Source organism: Chlorocebus sabaeus, chromosome 7, assembly GCF_047675955.1.
Source record: "Chlorocebus sabaeus isolate Y175 chromosome 7, mChlSab1.0.hap1, whole genome shotgun sequence".
Classification (NCBI taxonomy): Eukaryota; Metazoa; Chordata; class Mammalia; order Primates; family Cercopithecidae; genus Chlorocebus; species Chlorocebus sabaeus.
This window is the reverse complement of record NC_132910.1, coordinates 78180482-78197377: the sequence shown is the minus strand read 5'-3', so window position 1 is coordinate 78197377 and position 16896 is coordinate 78180482.

Here is a 16896-nt window from a genome sequence, read left to right as displayed (position 1 = left end):
AGTAATTTATAGATTCAATGCTGTTCTCATCAAGCTACCATTGACATTCTTCATAGAATTAGGAAAAACTACTTTGAATTTCATAGGAACCATAAAAGAGCCCATATAGCCAAGACAATCCTAAGCAAATAGAACAAAGCTGGAGGCATTATGCTATCTGACTTCAAACTATAATACAAGGCTACAATAACCAAAGCAGCATGGTACTGGTACCAAAACAGACATATAGACCAATGGAACAGAACAGAGACCTCAGAAATAACACTACACATCTGTAACCATCTGATCTTTGACAAACTTGACAAAAACAAGCAATGGGGACAGGATTCCCTATTTAATAAATGGTGCTGTGAAACAGGGTAGCCATATGCAGAAAACAGAAACTGGACCCCTTCCTTACATCTTATACAAAAATTCACTCAAGATGGATTAAAGACCTAAATGTATAACCCCAAACCATAAAAGCCCTAGAAGAAAACCTAGGCAATATCATTCAGGACATAAGCATGGGCAAAGACTTCATGACTAAAACACCAAAAGCAATTGCAGCAATAGCCAAAATTGACAAATAGGATCTAATTAAACTACAGAGCTTCAGCACAGCAAAAGAAACTATCATCAGAGTGAACAGGCAACCCAGAGAATGGGAGAAAATTTTTGCAATCTACCCATCTGACAAAGGGCTAATATTCGGAATCTACAAGGAATTTAAACAAATTTACAAGAAAAACAAAAATGAAAACAAAAACAACACCATCAAAAAGTGGGCAAAGGATATGAACAGACACATCTCAAAAGAAGACATTTTTGTGGCCAAGAAACATATGGAAAAAAAACGCTTATCAGCACTGGTCATTAGAGAAATACAAATCAAAACCACACTGAGATACCATCTCAAGCCAGTCAGAATGGCAATTATAAAAAGTCAGGAAACAATAGATGCTTGCAATGCTTTGGAGAAATGGAAGCACTTATACACTGTTGGTGGGAATGTAAATTAGTTCAACCGTTGTGGAAGACAGTGTGGTGATTCCTCGAGGATCTAAAACCAGAAATGCCATTTGACCCAGCAATCCCATTACTGGGTATATATCCAAAGGATTATAAATCATTCTACTCTAAAGACACATGCACACATGAATTTATTGCAGCACTATTTATGATAGCAAAGACATGCAACCAACCCAAATGCCCATCAATGACACAGACTGGATAAAGAAAATGTGGCACATATACACCATGGAATACTATGCAGCCATAAAAAAAGAATGAGATCATGTCCTTTGTAGGGACATAGATGCAGCTGGAAGCCATCCTCAGCAAACTAACACAGGAACAGAAAACCAAACACCACATATTCCACTCATAAGTTGGAGTTGAACATTGAGAACAGATGGACACAGGGAGGGGAACAGTACACACTGGGGCCTATCGAGGAGTGACGGCAAGGGGAGGGAGAACATTAGGACAAATACATAATGCTTTTGGGGCTTAAACCTAGATGATGGTTTGAAAGGTTCAGAAACCACCATGACACATATGTACCTATTTTAAAAGCCTGTATGTTCTGCACATGTACCCTGGAAGTTAAAAATATTTTAAAAATATGTTTTATTTAACTGAATATATAAAAATATTTTAATATGTAATAAATATAAAAATTACTGAGATCCTTTGTATTTTTATACTAAATATTTAAAAACCATGTGTATTTTATACTTAAAGCATATTTCAATGTGGAATAGCCTCATTTCAATTGCTTGATAAGCACAGGTGGGCAGGGGCTACCATTTTCATCAGCCTATATTTATTGCTTTCCCACATGGTATTTCATAGCCAATAGTAATAATATGTGCTATTCAATGAAAGCATACTCTACATAAATATTGTGATGTTCTTAAACTAATACATATTTTATTGTGGAATTATAAACATGTGGGTCAGCAGGGAATGAAGATGCTCCAAATCTTGCCAAGAATGGGAGAACCATGATATCTTTAGAAGACACAACAGTGTCTTCATAGGTTCTGTTGTGACTATATCTTCCTGTTTTAATTTTTCTACAATGTCTTAATTTCTGCACAGGAGGAAAATCTTTCTTTTCTTCTATCCATCTTAGGCTCATTTACTGACAAAAAATGGATTAACAAAACAGACACAAGTTTATTAACAAGTGCATTTTGCATGCACATGGAAGTATTCAGTGATGAGTAAAAAGGAGTGTTTAGAACATGGACTTATAGGACATCTTAACAATGAACAGTAAATTCATAAAGAAATGGCAAGGCAAAGGAAAAGGACTTTGAGCATTCAAGGGTGGATTGTGGGAAGGCAAATATATGTGGAAACTAATGGTAGATAAGGGGGTTGGTGAAATTTGTTGTGTGGATTTCTCTGGTGCCTTCTCTGGGCTGATAAGGGGATAGGGTTTTTCTTATGGTTGACATCTGTCTTTCCTTGTCGAGAGTGAGGAAGGACACTTTCATATCCTCTTTTTAGGCAAACGAGGGAGGTCAGAGAAATTTCCTTTTATCTGCTTCTTCTTAATGGCCTTCCCTTATACCAAAGAGGCATATTTTGGAGCCACTTTTCAGTTCCTATCCTGTAAATTCTCCAATCAGAGTTTTTAGAAGCATAACCACTTTGATTTGAGAGGGAGTACTTTAGTTAAGGAATTTAACTTATATAGGTAAATGCTCAGTAAAACATTATTGAAAGGAATTGAATGAACTTAAAGTTAATCACTTTGGAAGTCAGCTGTTTACCCTGGTTATAGTGAAGACTTGAGGATTTTAAAAGCAATTCATTTTTTAATAAGACTCTTTAGTGTTTAAGTTTTAATGGGTATAAAACAGATAAAAAGTAGATTTTATTTCATCAAGAGTTGCCACCAGTAATCTTAGAAGGAATAACTGAAATTTCTTGGGAGAGTTTTGATAATCTCTAGTTGTCATCTTCTAACTCAAAAATTGTTTGTATATGGTTTGTATTTCCATGTTACCTACATCTCATTTAAAAATTATTTCTCTGGAGCTCTTTGCAAGCAGGAAGAGCATTCTTCTTTAGTTCTAGTGTTTAGATTTAAAATTGATAGCTGTTGAATGAATGAATAAATAATAATTATACTCTTTGTTTTAATTCTTAGGTGTTTTTTCTTTTTAGTCAGTGTTATTGGGATGAAACAGATGTTGCTGGCCAGGTTGCATCTGACTTGCTCACCTTATAATGTCAGTTCATTACTATTTACTCTTAGCAACTACAGTAGATTTTTAGATTCATGTCTTTCATGTTCATAGAAACATATTTTCTTTCCCTTTTCTTTTTTTTTCTCAGTTGAACTTTTGCTCTCTTTATATACCACTCTAAATTCCTCTCAAATCTCTTTTATTCTCCTTAATTAAAAAATCATGATGAAGCATAATGGTCTAATATATGTGTACATCAAACTCCAGCCTGGCCTACAGATAAGGTTTCAGTTTCATCTCACTTACTTTGAATTCCTCATGTTTAAAATTAAATTTAAAACCCAATATTTCTCATATGTAACAAAGAAGAAAAATAATCCAACTTAATAGTCTCAAAACATCCACATCAAAATCAGAGTGGTTATAGTCTATTAAACTTTAAAGATCTGACAAGTTTACATTTTTTCTCTCTTCCTCAGACTGTATAACTCAATGTGTTCTATGTGAAGAAAGTAAATGACACATAGAATCCACTCTAAATATAGACTCAAGGATTTTATTTATTTGTTTATTTACCAACATCACAAGTGTAGAATGGATGGGTATCTAGTATTTTGTTGCTACTTCAGTGGCTAAGGGAGATGACTGCTACCTTTGAAATATTTTCAGGAAGGATTCAGACTTGATAATCATCAAATCTGGGATTTAGGAAATAGTATTATAGTCTAAGGGAGTGGAAAGAGTAGAAATAAACCTAAACAACAGACTAACAGATTGTTGTGGCATAAGTGTCTGGTAGTGTGGCCAGTTCTCAATTATCCATGGTATTGGAAGTCAGAGATACATGGATAATTGACATCTATTCCTAGTCCAAAAGCCTCAATTTAATGAACAGTTTCCACATCCTCTTCATGAACTACTAACAAGGAGCAGAATAGACTGATTTCTGTTCCAGCAGACTATTTCTCCTGCCCCAGCTTTGGGTGGGGTTGCTAATGAGCAATATGCTGTCCAAAAGGCCATGAGCCAGAGAGAAAATGAGGGGAAATCAGTAGATGGTGGAGTCCACAATTGGATTATCAGCCTCAGAATAATATAGAGTTGACTATCTGTCAATTAAAAAGAAAGAGACAAATAATATCCCTGGTGAATCTTTGATTGTTAAAAAACAATCTGCCCTCTTCCCACAATCTTTTCATTAGAAACATGTATTCTATGTATTCCAGTGGGTTGATAACTAGTGATAGATCTGTAGTGCCATGCTTAATTGGAATAGCAACTTAATTTTAGAAGTTCACTGCACTGGGATTCTGCACCTTCCTGTGTCAACAGCCCACATCATGGCTGGTTCGGTATGGTTTCGATACCCCAACATCACCACAATAAGAATAAGTGATGCAATTTACTGTGAAGGGATTCCCTCCTGGGAAATGCCTGGCGCCTGAAAGCCTTTCCTGTGCATGTATACTGGTAGTTAATCATTGTTTTTGTCTTAAAACAGGGTGGAATTCCAAAATACCACAGAGAGCGAGAAAGAAATGTTTTGCATTTGAGGACAAGGACATTACTGCATAATCTATGTACATTAAAATAAACATTTTTCCCATTTGAACAACTGCTCCATAATTAAATGTAAGTGCCCCATTCCCACATAATATATCCATTCCTGAACACACCAATAATATCCCCATGGAACGCCCTGACATGCCCTCCTTTTTTCTCTGTCTTAAACTGGATGAGTAATTATGAAAAAATTCCTGAAACAGTCATGCAGTTTTCTCAGGTCTTTGGCCTACAGCTTGAAAGAAGCTAGACCATATCTGAATGAACGCAGACTTCAAGCATATAAGAGACATAGACATTTTTGACATGGAAAAGTAAAGTCTGAATCTTGAAACTGTTTCACAGCCATTCAGTGTATAATCAGTATATTGGTGACTTGATTGGAAGGATCACAAAAGCTTGAAGAAATGGCTAATTTTTCTAGTTTTATATGTAAACATGCATACACATATACACATATATATATATGCCTACATATGCCCATTAAAGGCTGACTTTCTTCTTAAAAATTGAACCATGGGAAAAATGCTCTAGTTATAAAAGATGTTTTAGTTTTGTGAATTTAATAGAATACAAACTGTCTTCAAAAAATGCCTGATTAATCCATATGTTTCTATTCCATCAACTTTTCTTTGAAAATATAATAATTTCATGTGTAACTGGAATAGTAGAGTATATTTATAAATGACCAAATTAAATATGGAAGTAATATTTTTTCTTGCAAGACTCTCTTGCCAAAACATTATATATATAACAAAAGTCTATAAAAAGGTCATGTTTCACATTACAGATGGGTCTTGTCAAAGTAAAGCTGAAGTAAACAGTTTTTAAATGAACACGTTTTACTTTATTGATTACTCTATGACCTGTTACATTGCAGACAGTGTAGAAATTTATGTGAGTGGATTGACTATATAGGATGGAAAGGGGTGAAGTAGAAAAAGAAATTATAATCTGTTCTTTAAACAAACTTATAACACTTTTTGAGGATGAAATATCCAGAGTTTTTTTTTAAGTTGGAAGAAATTTGCTCCTTTTTTTAAAAAAAATTAAGGGACATGGCTGACACCAAAGGATAGATTGATGACAGTGGAAATGAAGGCTATTGTGTATTGAGGATTAGCCAAGGAAATTTGGTAGCAAATGAGAATCAAGGCAAAGGAGGAGTAAAGCAAGGATGGATAAATGATCCTGAGAAAGTCAAAATGAAGAATACAAGGAACTGGAATCTCAGTAAAGTTCAGGTGAATTTAGTGGGAGTGAAACAACAGAAAGAATGGCAGATTTTGTTCTGAGTAGAATATTGACATAGAAGATTTCAGAGGAGGAACTGGGTGATGACAAGGACCAGTCTACAGCCAAGACAGTGTGTTGCTTCCATTCACATTCTCTCACATGCATATGGAAAAGATTAGGAAGGAGAAGCTTTACATCACCTGCTTCCTTAAAGGCATCCTGATATAGCACACTGGACAAGGGCTGGAGAGACTTGCGTGGTCCCTGGGCTTCTGTGACACAATTCTGTCTCTTCTTGATAAAGTGAGCATGAAAATATCTGTTACATTTCTATTTCAGGTATGCTGTGAAGAATAAATTATGTATGTGCGACTTGAAAGCTGAAAAGTACTATACACATGTTGAGTATTGCTAAAGAATAATTTTTAAAAAGATCTTGGGATAGTCTCACTAATACTGTGTTATTTTTTTTTTTTTAATTTTAGACTCAGAGGCTACATGTGCAGGTTTTTTTCATGAATATATTGCATAATGCTGAAGTTTGGGCTTCTAGTGTACCCATCACCTAAATAGTGAACATTGTATCCAACAGGCAATTTTAAAACTTCACTCCCTTCTCATCCTTCCCTCTTTTTGAGTCCATCTTTATGTGCATATGTACCCGTTGTTTACATATCATTTATTCATTTATAAATGAGAACATGTGATATTTGATGTTCTGTTTCTGAGCCATTTTACTTGGGATAATGGCCTCTAACTGCATCCATATTGCTTCAAAGGACATGATTTCATTCTTTTTTGTGGTTGTGTAGTATTCCATGGTGTGTTCATACCACATTTTCTTTATCCAATCAACCTTTGAGGGACACTCCGGTGGCATCCATGACTTGCTATTGTTAATAGTGCTGCAGTAAACATACTAGTGCAGGTGTCTTTATTTAATATAATAATTTATTTTGCTTTGCGTAGATGCCCAGTAGTGGTGTAGCAGGGTCAAATGGTAGTTCTATTTTAAGTTCTTTGAAAAGTCTCCATACTCTTTTCCATAGAGGTCATAACAATTTACATTCCCTCCAACTTTTATGATTGTTTCCTTTTCGCCACATACACTCTAACGTATGTTGTTTTTTGACTTTTTAATATTACCCCTTCTGAAGTGTAAGATGATACCTCGAGGTGAATTTCATTTGCATTTCTCTGATGATTAGTGATGTTGAGCATTTTTGTTTGTTGGCTGCTTGTATGTCTTCTTCTGAGAAATGTCTGTTCATGTCTTTTGCCCACTTTGTAATGGTATTATTATTATTATTATTATTGTCTTGTTAAGCTGTTTGAGTTCCTTGTAGATTCTAGATATTAATCCTTTGCCTGAGGTATAATTTCCAAACATTTTTCTCCCATTCTGTACATTGTCTGTTTACTCTGTTGAATATTAGTTTTGCTGTGCAGAAACTTTTTAGTTTAATAAGTATCATCTATTCTTGTTTCGTTGCATTTGCATTTGGGGGTCTTACTCATAAATTGTTTACCTAGGCCAATGTCCAGAAGTTTCTCCTGGGCTTTTCTTTAAGACTTCAATCATTTCAGGTCTTATATTTACGTCTGTAATTCACCTTGAGTTAATTATTTACGTGGTGAGAGATAAAAGCCCAGTTTTCATTTTATAGCATATGGCTAGCCAATCTTCCCAGCACCACTTACTGAATAGGGTGTTCTTTCCCCATTGTTTATTTTTGACAACTTTGTCAAAGATCAGCTGGTTGTAGAGGTGTGACTTTATTTCTAGGTTATCTACTTTATTCCATTAATCTATGTGTCTCTTTTTATGCCAGTACCATGCTGTTTTAGTTACTATAGCGTTGTGGTATAATTTGAAGTCAGGTAATTTCTTCCAACTTAAAAAAACTCTGGATATTTCATCCTCAAAAAATGTTACAAATTTGTTTAAAGAACAGATTATAATTTCTTTTTCTACTTTGCCCCTTTCCATCCTATATAGTCAATCTACTCACATAAATTTCTATCTTTTTTATTTAGGAATTTAATGCTAAAAAAGTCAGGTAGTGTTATGCGTCTGTTTTTGTTCTTTGTGCTAAGGATTGCTTTGGCTATTTGGCAGTTCTGTGGTTCCATACAAACTTTAGTATTGCTTTTTATAATTCTCTTAAGAATGACAGTGGTACTTTTTGATAGGAATTGCATTGAATTCATAGATTGCTTTTGGCAGTATGTTCATTTTAATGGTATTGATTCTTCCACTCCATGAGCATGGGATGTTTTCTCATTTGTTTGTGTCAGGTATGATTTCTTTCATCAATGTTTTGTAGTTCTCCTTGTGGAGATTTTTCACTGCTTGAGTAAATGTATTTCTAGATTTTTTTTCATGTGTGTGGTTATTGTAAATAAGATTAAGTTCTTGGTTTGGTTCTCAGCTTGAACGTAGTTGGTGTATAGAAATGCTACTTATTTTTGTACATTGATTTTGTATCTTGAAACTTCACTGAAGTTGTTTATCAGGTCTAGGAGTCTTTGGGAGGAATCCTTAGGGTTTTTTAGGTGTAAGATCATGTTATCAGTAAAGAGAGATAATTTGACTTCCACTTTTTCCATTCGGATTTTGTATTTCTTTCTTTTGTCTGATTACTCTGGCTAGGAATTCCAGGACCACATTGAATAAGAGTGGTAAGGGTGGGCATTCTTGTCTTGTTTCTGTTTTCAAGGAGAATGCTTCCAGTTATTGCCCATTCAGTATGATGTTAGCTGTGGGTTTGTCATAAATGGCTCTTATTATTTTGAGGTGTTACTTCAGTGCCTGCTTTGTGGAGGGTTTTTATCATGAAACCATGTTGGATCTCTTCAAATACTTTTTCTAGGTCTATTGAAATGATCATATGGTTTTTGTTTTTAACTCTGTTCATGTGGTGAATTTCATTTATTGATTTGCAAATGTTGAATCACCTTTGCATTCCTGGGATAAAAGCCACTTGAATATGATGAATTATTTTGTTGATGTGCTGTTGGATTCAGTTTGATAATATTTTATTGAGGATTTTTGCATCTAATTTCATCAGTAATATTGACTTGTAGTTTTCCATTTTTGTTGTTTCCTTGCCTGATTTTGGTATCAAGGTGATGCTGGCTTCATTGAATGAGTTAAGGAGGAGTCACTCCTCCTAGGTTTGTGGAATATTTTCAGTAAGATTGGTATCAGCTCTTCTTTGTACATCTGTTAAAATTCACCTGTGAATCTATCTGGTCCCGGGCATTCTGCTTTGAAAATTTTTTATTTCTAATTCAGTTTTATTACTCACCATTGGTCTGTTCAGGATTTCTATTTCTTCCTGGTTCAATCTTGGGACATTGTATGTTCCAGGAATTTATCCATTTCCTCTAGGTTTTCTAGTTTGTGCACATGGAGACATTCACAGTAATCTGCTTATCTTTTGTATTTCTGTGGTATCATTTGTAATGTCATCTTTATCATTTATGATTGTACTTGTTTGAATCTTCTCTTTTTTCCTGGTTATACTGGCTAGCAGTCTATCAATTTTGTTTATCCTTTCAAAGAACCAATTTTTGTTGATCCTTTGTATCATTTTATTGGTCTCAAACTTATTTAGTTCTGCTTATTTTTTATTTCTTTTCTTCTGCTATACTTGGGTTTGGTTTATTCTTGCTTTCCTAGTCCTCTGAGGTATGACATTAGGTTTCTATCTTTTTTATTTCTATTATAAATGTCTATCTATCTTTTTTATTTAGGCATTTAATGCTATAAACGTTCCTTATAGCAGTGCTTTTGCTGTATCCCAGAGGTTAGGGTATGTTATGCCTTTATTTTCATTTGTTTCAAAAAATATTTGATTTCTACCTTCATTTCATTGTTTACCCAAAAGTCATTCAGGGTAAGGGAGTTGGATGGGTCAAAGCTGGGTGATGCTGAGTCAGCCCAGTCCTTGACCAGGCTCTGGAGGAGGAGTGTACGTGTTGATCTTCACGAGGGTCTGGGGTCCCAGTTCTTAGGCTGTTGGGACAAGCCTTCAGTGCAGGGTGGAGGTGCCTCTTCTTTGCCAGAGTCTGTTCAGGGGAAGGATCTGCCTGGGGTTTTCAGCAAAGCAGGCAGCTGTGGGGCCTGCTCAGCTCCTGCTCTGAGGAAGTGGGACAGGCCAGCAGATATTTCCCCTGACCCCTTAAGGTCAAGCACCAGCTGTGATGGGGCCAGCGTTGGGGGAGAACTGCTCTCAGTCTACCAACAAATCGCTCAGGTAGGCAATGGAGATAATGCTGTGGACCTCCTGTGGAATGATCAGACAGGCAGTCTTGGGAGGGAATGGCAGGCATGGAGGTTTGTGGCTCAGATGCACCTTGTTCTTGCAAAAATGGCAGGGTAGTCTGTCTTGGAGGCATGAACATGTCTGGGGTAGCTCTCTCCTGCCAGACAGAGAGCAGGAGCACTTAGGGCAGGACACAGAGCCTTTGCTGGGATGGGTGCCCAGAGTCATATTTTCAGGCAGCTGCCCAGCACACTGAAGTCTTTTGGGCTCCATTAGAGTTCAAGCAGTGCCTGTGTGTTCTCCCAGCAGCTTCCCCTGCCGGTCCAAAGATCTGCAGGGATCATGGGGACTCCTGTAGCTAAGATCTCAGAGATGCACAGTGGGAATGTGGTGCCTGGGGGTTCCTTCACTCACCCCTTACTTGGGTCTAGTCTGGGTTTGGGAGTTATTGCCGGCACTGGCAACACTAAGCAGGCAGCCCCACTTTTTCCTTCTTCAATCACCATGTTTTCTGTCACCTCTCTATTAAATTCTGGTGTTTTCTCTCAAAAGATTTGTTTGAAGTGTGGAGATTTACTTGATATTTTGGATCCTCTCAGTGAAAGAGGTGCATCCCAGCTGCATCTAGTCAGCCATCTTAAATCCTTCTCCAAGAACACATTTTTAAATGTCAAAGTGACCTCACCGTGAACTGAGAAGTTAGGACATTTTTTTAACAAATAAAATAAGCATCTTAATTGGTGAAATAAAGGCCTTTATTGTTAAGAGTGAAACCTTACCTTGAAAGTTCTTTGCCTCAGACCTGATTCCCAACTCCCCATGTCCCCATCGTGATGGAAGCTTGTTGTTTCTTTTTGGAAACTAAGATGATAACTTGGAATTAAAATACTACTACTCATTCACCTAACCCGGAGTTTTGCCACTGTTGGAAATTCTTGTTTTCACAACCCAATTGCAACACTAGTCTTCATAATAATGACTAGATCCTAATGAATAAAGATGTTGACTTAGATTGAACCAATTTGCTATGATACACTGATCACTTTTATTTGGACTTCTGGCTGTCTTTCCTGAGGTTAGCCCTACAGCCCAGTTTCCAAAATTCTTGTCCCACCGTCTTCAATCTTTTATGTATTTCCATTTGATCTGATGTGGAGGTTTCAGCAAGCCTTGTGATCCTTCATGGCTGTAGCATTTGAAAATGATTTAAAAGGTAAAAAACAAACCAAAAAAAAAATGCATCACTGTTTTTTTTGTTTGTTTGTTTTTTTGTTTTTTGTTTTTAGCAGGAGAGTAATCATTGAAGTTACAATATATTTTGAGTATTCTTCAAAGTATACATTTCAAAACTCTTATGTGTAATTAGTCTTATCTGGTTTTTAGGTTTGACAGAAGTATTGCTTGATCTAGCAATAATTTGCAATGGATGGAATATTGCAACATCAATGGTCTTAAGATGTATTTTCCAAGGTAGCAAAATGAAATAAAAAATACCTCATTATGAGAACAAATTTGGGATGAAGTCATAAAGAGTTTTAGCTTGCTTTAGATGCCAATGCAAACAAGAACCATAAAATTGCCTTCTCTGACCTATTATGTCTTGTAGACAATTTTACATTCATTTGCAAATGTTACTGCATAGTAAAACAATTACATTTGGGGAAAAACATATGGAGGTTGAGGTCCTGATACTACATTCCTCTCCTTTAAGCCCTGCTTTTTCCCTCCCTAACTTGCATACACAGAAACTATGAATAGGTTCCAGCTGGCTATCTGGAAAATTGTTCAGAAAAAGAAAACCCCGACTTGAAAACCTTTCTGATGATCTCTTTGAAAAACTATGGAATTATAAGTTTCTTGCAGGAGGCTCAAAATAATAATAATAATAAAATAAAAAAAAAGAAAAAAAGGCTCACTTGAGTTTTATGCTGATGAAAAGAAATTTAGAAATCTCTTGGACCTGCATCTAACAAGAATACCACAATTATCAATAGCAAGACCTGTGGAGCTAAATTTTACCCCACTGTCTGCAAAGAATGAGTTTGCTGCAATGTAGTAAACTTATCTTTGACAAGTTTAAGACACTATAATGAAGTGGTTGCATGGGACAGACAGATAAAGTAATTCATCAGATAAATCAGTTCTTTATCCTATTCATGCTTGTATTTAAAAGCTAAGTCCATGAGAGGAATGGGGTAGAGAGATAGTCCTTTGTTATAGTGTTTTCCACAGCTTTCTCTTTTATATGATCCAAGTTTTTGTATACATTGTACAAAGTATGGTAAGACCCAGGAAAAAGTTTTGTAAACTATAAAGTGCTTTGCAAATATATGTTAGGAGTGAAAAACAATAAGGCAGATTCCTTGATACTAATATTCAACTCTGCTATGGAATGAGTTGTGGCACCCTCACCCCCGTTCATACATTTTACGCTGAAGCCCTAACCCCCAATGAGATTGTGTTTAAAGAAGAGGCCTGTTGGGAGGTGGTAAAAATTAAATGAGGTCCTAAGGGTAGGGCATTATCTGATAGAGCTGGTGCCCTTATAAGAAGAGAAGAGACACCAGAGCTTTCTTTTTCTATGCATACTTAGGAAAGGCCATGTGACCACACAGTAAGAAGTTAGCTGTCTGCAAGCCAGAAAGAGAGCCCTGACCAGTAATCAAATTGGCTGAAGCCTTGATCTTGGACTTCTTGTCTCCAGAAATGTGAGAAAATAAAAATTTCTGTTAAGTCACTTGATCTATGGTATTTTGTTATGGCAGCCTGAACTAATTATTATAAGTTCTTTTAATAAATATTTGCTCAGAAGCTACAGTGTTCTAGGAACTGTTTAGGACAGTGGTCAGCAAACTAGAGCTCATGGGCCAAATTTGGCCAGCTTCCTGTTTCTTGTAAATAACATTTTCATTTTATTTACTCATTTATTTATTTTTTAGAGATGAGGCCTTGCTATGTTGTCCAGAGTGAAGTGCAGTGGCTATTCACAGGCAGGATCAGAGCAGACTGCATCCTCCAACTCCTGGCCTTAAGTGATCCTTCTGTCTCAACTTTCTAAGCAGTTGGAACTACAGGAACATACCACCGTGCTAGGCTTATAAATAAAATGTTATTGGAACACTGCTACACCTAATTTTTTACATATCGTCCATGACTGCTTTCATGATACAATGGCACAGTTGAGTACAACAGAGATTGTATGGCCCGTAAAGCCCAAAATATTTGCTATCTAGCTCTTTATAGAAAAAGAAATATTGTCTAGCCTTGGTCTGGAATTTTGAAATATGACCATCATAACTATACTCCACAACACTTCAGATTCTACAGTTATCTTTTCCTCCTTGCAATTACTTGGGGGAAATTAGAGAAGTGATTTTTTTTCCTTTGGATTTAAAGAACTGATTGGTTGTTGTACCATCAGCTAATCTCAGCTAGACATGCTGTTTCCTTTCATTGCCTCACAGGGACAGATTGATGATCAATTTGGCAAGATTAGGAAAGGCTTCCCAGAATTACAAAAACCTGAATGTTTTGTCTTTGAGTTTGAAAAATATAGGCCCATATGGTCCATTAATTTCTAACTTCTAAAGCAAGGCACCTAAAGAGAGTCCGTGATGTACATGTTTAACAACAAACTTCCTAGAAAAAAAAAAAAAAAAGACCTTGATATGTAGCATTTGCCTATTTCCATAGCATAAATACTCCCATACCATGAATGATTTCAAGTTACCTGCATGTCACTGAACACAAATTTGGGGATTTGGGAAAAGATGTGTAGTGGCTAACCATTTCACCATATTGATAAAATAGGGGCATAGACAATTGCAAACTGCAAAATAATAACAAAGTGACAAACTTTGAATTTTATTATTTTTTAAAAATATATAGTCCATTTAATGGTAAATATATAATTTAATTTTTAATATTAGTTGTATTTGATAACAGGCATGCAAAATTCTTGAAAATTTAACAATCTGCTTTCATGAGCTGGTGCAAGCAGGCCCAGCGTACCACTGGACTTGAAGTTTAAAATCTTTTCGTAATTTTTCCTTATTCCAAGTATTTTGTATTCAAAGATAAATAACTGTAGAAAAATGGATTGATAAAAATATAAGGTCAGAGATAATAAAGAGTAATTCCTATTTTTTATTCTTTAAAAAATTAACATGAGGTAATTAACTGTGGGTTGCACTTGAAAGTGAATTCATCTTTCTTAGAGTCATAAGATCTCTGAGTTGGGGAACAGACTTAGAAAATATTTTCTTCATTCATCTCCTTGATCAATAAGGAAATTGAGACCCCAGTTGGGTCAGAGATTTGCCCCAGATCACTTCATAAGGGAGTGTGGAGCCAAGACAGAACAAGTTCAATGATCTTTTCACTGCATCAGGCTGCCTTTGAGGATTTTGTTGATCCTTAGAAGGGTGTCTAATTTTCACACTAGCGTTAAAAACTTCATTTGCTGTAAAAGAGTGCTACAGATTTAAAGTAGCACCAAAAAGAGGAAGGTTGAGTTTGTAAACTCCCAGAATCTAGAAAAATCAACTTAAATTTTACATTGCTGGAATTTAAGGTTTAATGTTATGTTTTTCATTTCCTCTAGTTCGTGTATATTAAACAGGTAATACTGTTGTAGAATGAATTTTAGTGGTGATAGCTAAGAGGGTGTTAATACCTGTTTGTTGAAATTATTAAAAAGAAAGGAATCATGCAATGCAAGGATTAAAAATTTTGAGTGGATTAGTTCATCTGTCAATGACAGTTACACTGAAGCAGAATTCGTTTACTGATGCCTTCATTAAGTATTCATTGGGCATCTCTTTTGTATTGGACAGTGTTCTAGACACTAGGGATACAGAGGTGAATGCAACACTGTTTCTACCTTCCTGGAATTTACATCCTATTGGGGAAAGCAAAGTAGAGCAGCAAAGAAAACAGTGACAGACTAGGAGAGCTATTGTATGTAGGGTGTTCAGGGAACTTCTCTATGAAAAAAGGTGACATTAAAACAGAAACCTGAAAGAGATAAGAAGAGTCATGTGAATAACTGAAAAGAACAAATACAAAGTCCCTGAGGCTGGAGAATGACTAGTGTGTTCAAGAAAATTGGAGGCCAGTGCTGATGGATGCTTAGAGGGAAAGAGGGAAACATGGTCACTGGAGTCAGATCATGTAATGCCTGTGGACCATGGTCAGCAGTTATATTTTACTCTGTGAAGGGATGCCATTGGACTACTATGCAAATTTCAAAAACAATATCATTCTAGCTGCATTGCAGAGAGTAGACTGTAGAGTTAGGGAGAGAGAAGATTCAAGTAGTGAAACTAGATAGTAGACTATATATAACATGTACTTTCATATGCACTTTGGAAAGAAAATGTATTTGATCCTTATTATATACATATATTATGTATGATATATAAATAATAATCCAATGTATCAAGATCAGAAAGCAGAACCACAGTAATTATTTTAGCAGAGTGATTGTAATATATGCAATTGTTCAACAGGAGTTAGGAGAACATACTAAGGCAGAAAGGAGGCACTAAGGACACATAGAAGTCATAACCACAAAAAGTGGCCACCATGCTTCTTGATGGGGGAACCAAGGGAAGAAGTGAGTGTTATCAGATGCTAGAATCTTAGAACCCAGGAACCCAGAACTGGAAACCAAACATGGAGAAGACAGAGGTGTCCAGCTGCTGCTGCTACTGCAGGAGAACAAAGGAATGGCCTTGTGGAACTGGGACTCAGACTGCTAATGGAAAGGTGCTGCCAGCTGATGCTGATACATTTAGGATGATGTGATAAGGCAGATTCTGGGAGAATCACAATGGCTAGAGCCAACTCTTTCTGGAACCAAGTTCTACTGCCAGGACTGAAGGACAGTTCCTGGAGTGATAACATCAGAAAGAGCAAGCAAAGAGAAAGGAGCACATCAGTTCTTTCCCTCTCTGGTCTTCCAGTCTTGATCTAGTGTCTCTACTAGTAGAAGTTAATATAGAGGCAGCTGGCAAAGGAGAGATGCAGTTTGCTGAGTCCCAGCCCCAGCATTACAAACCAGAGTGTGTAAGTGCAGAGCTTAACAACTGGCTGTAGTTCATCCATTGACTACTTACCATCCATGCACAGCTGCATATTTGAACTTCCATAAACAACAATAATCATCCTAAGTCCTAGCTGCATTCATTTTCTCTCTCTCTCTCTCTCTCTCTCTCTCTCTCTCTCTCTCTCTCTCTCTCTGTCTGTCTCTTGCTCTGTCTCCAAATAGAAGGCTCAATGTCCCAAAGGTTATAACATCCATCTCGGGGAAGTCACATTATCCATCCCTACATGATGTTAATTACTCCTTAAGTTTAGTCCTTGTTCCATTTCAATAATCCGTAATAAAAAACTAACTCAAAAGTTAATCAGCCACAACAATTCTTATATAAAAGAATAAAAGGAAAGGGGAAGAAAGGAAATATAATAGTACAATTCTAATTTCTGTAAGTGGTCACAAGGCCATAGTTGGTATTTGTGATGTCCTTCTTCCACTACCCTTATATCCTTCTTTACCTTTGACATACTGTTCAATATTCTTTACCTTTTGGAGTGATCCCAATCTTCATTTCAGGGGTGTCTGAATTTTCAGTGGCCCA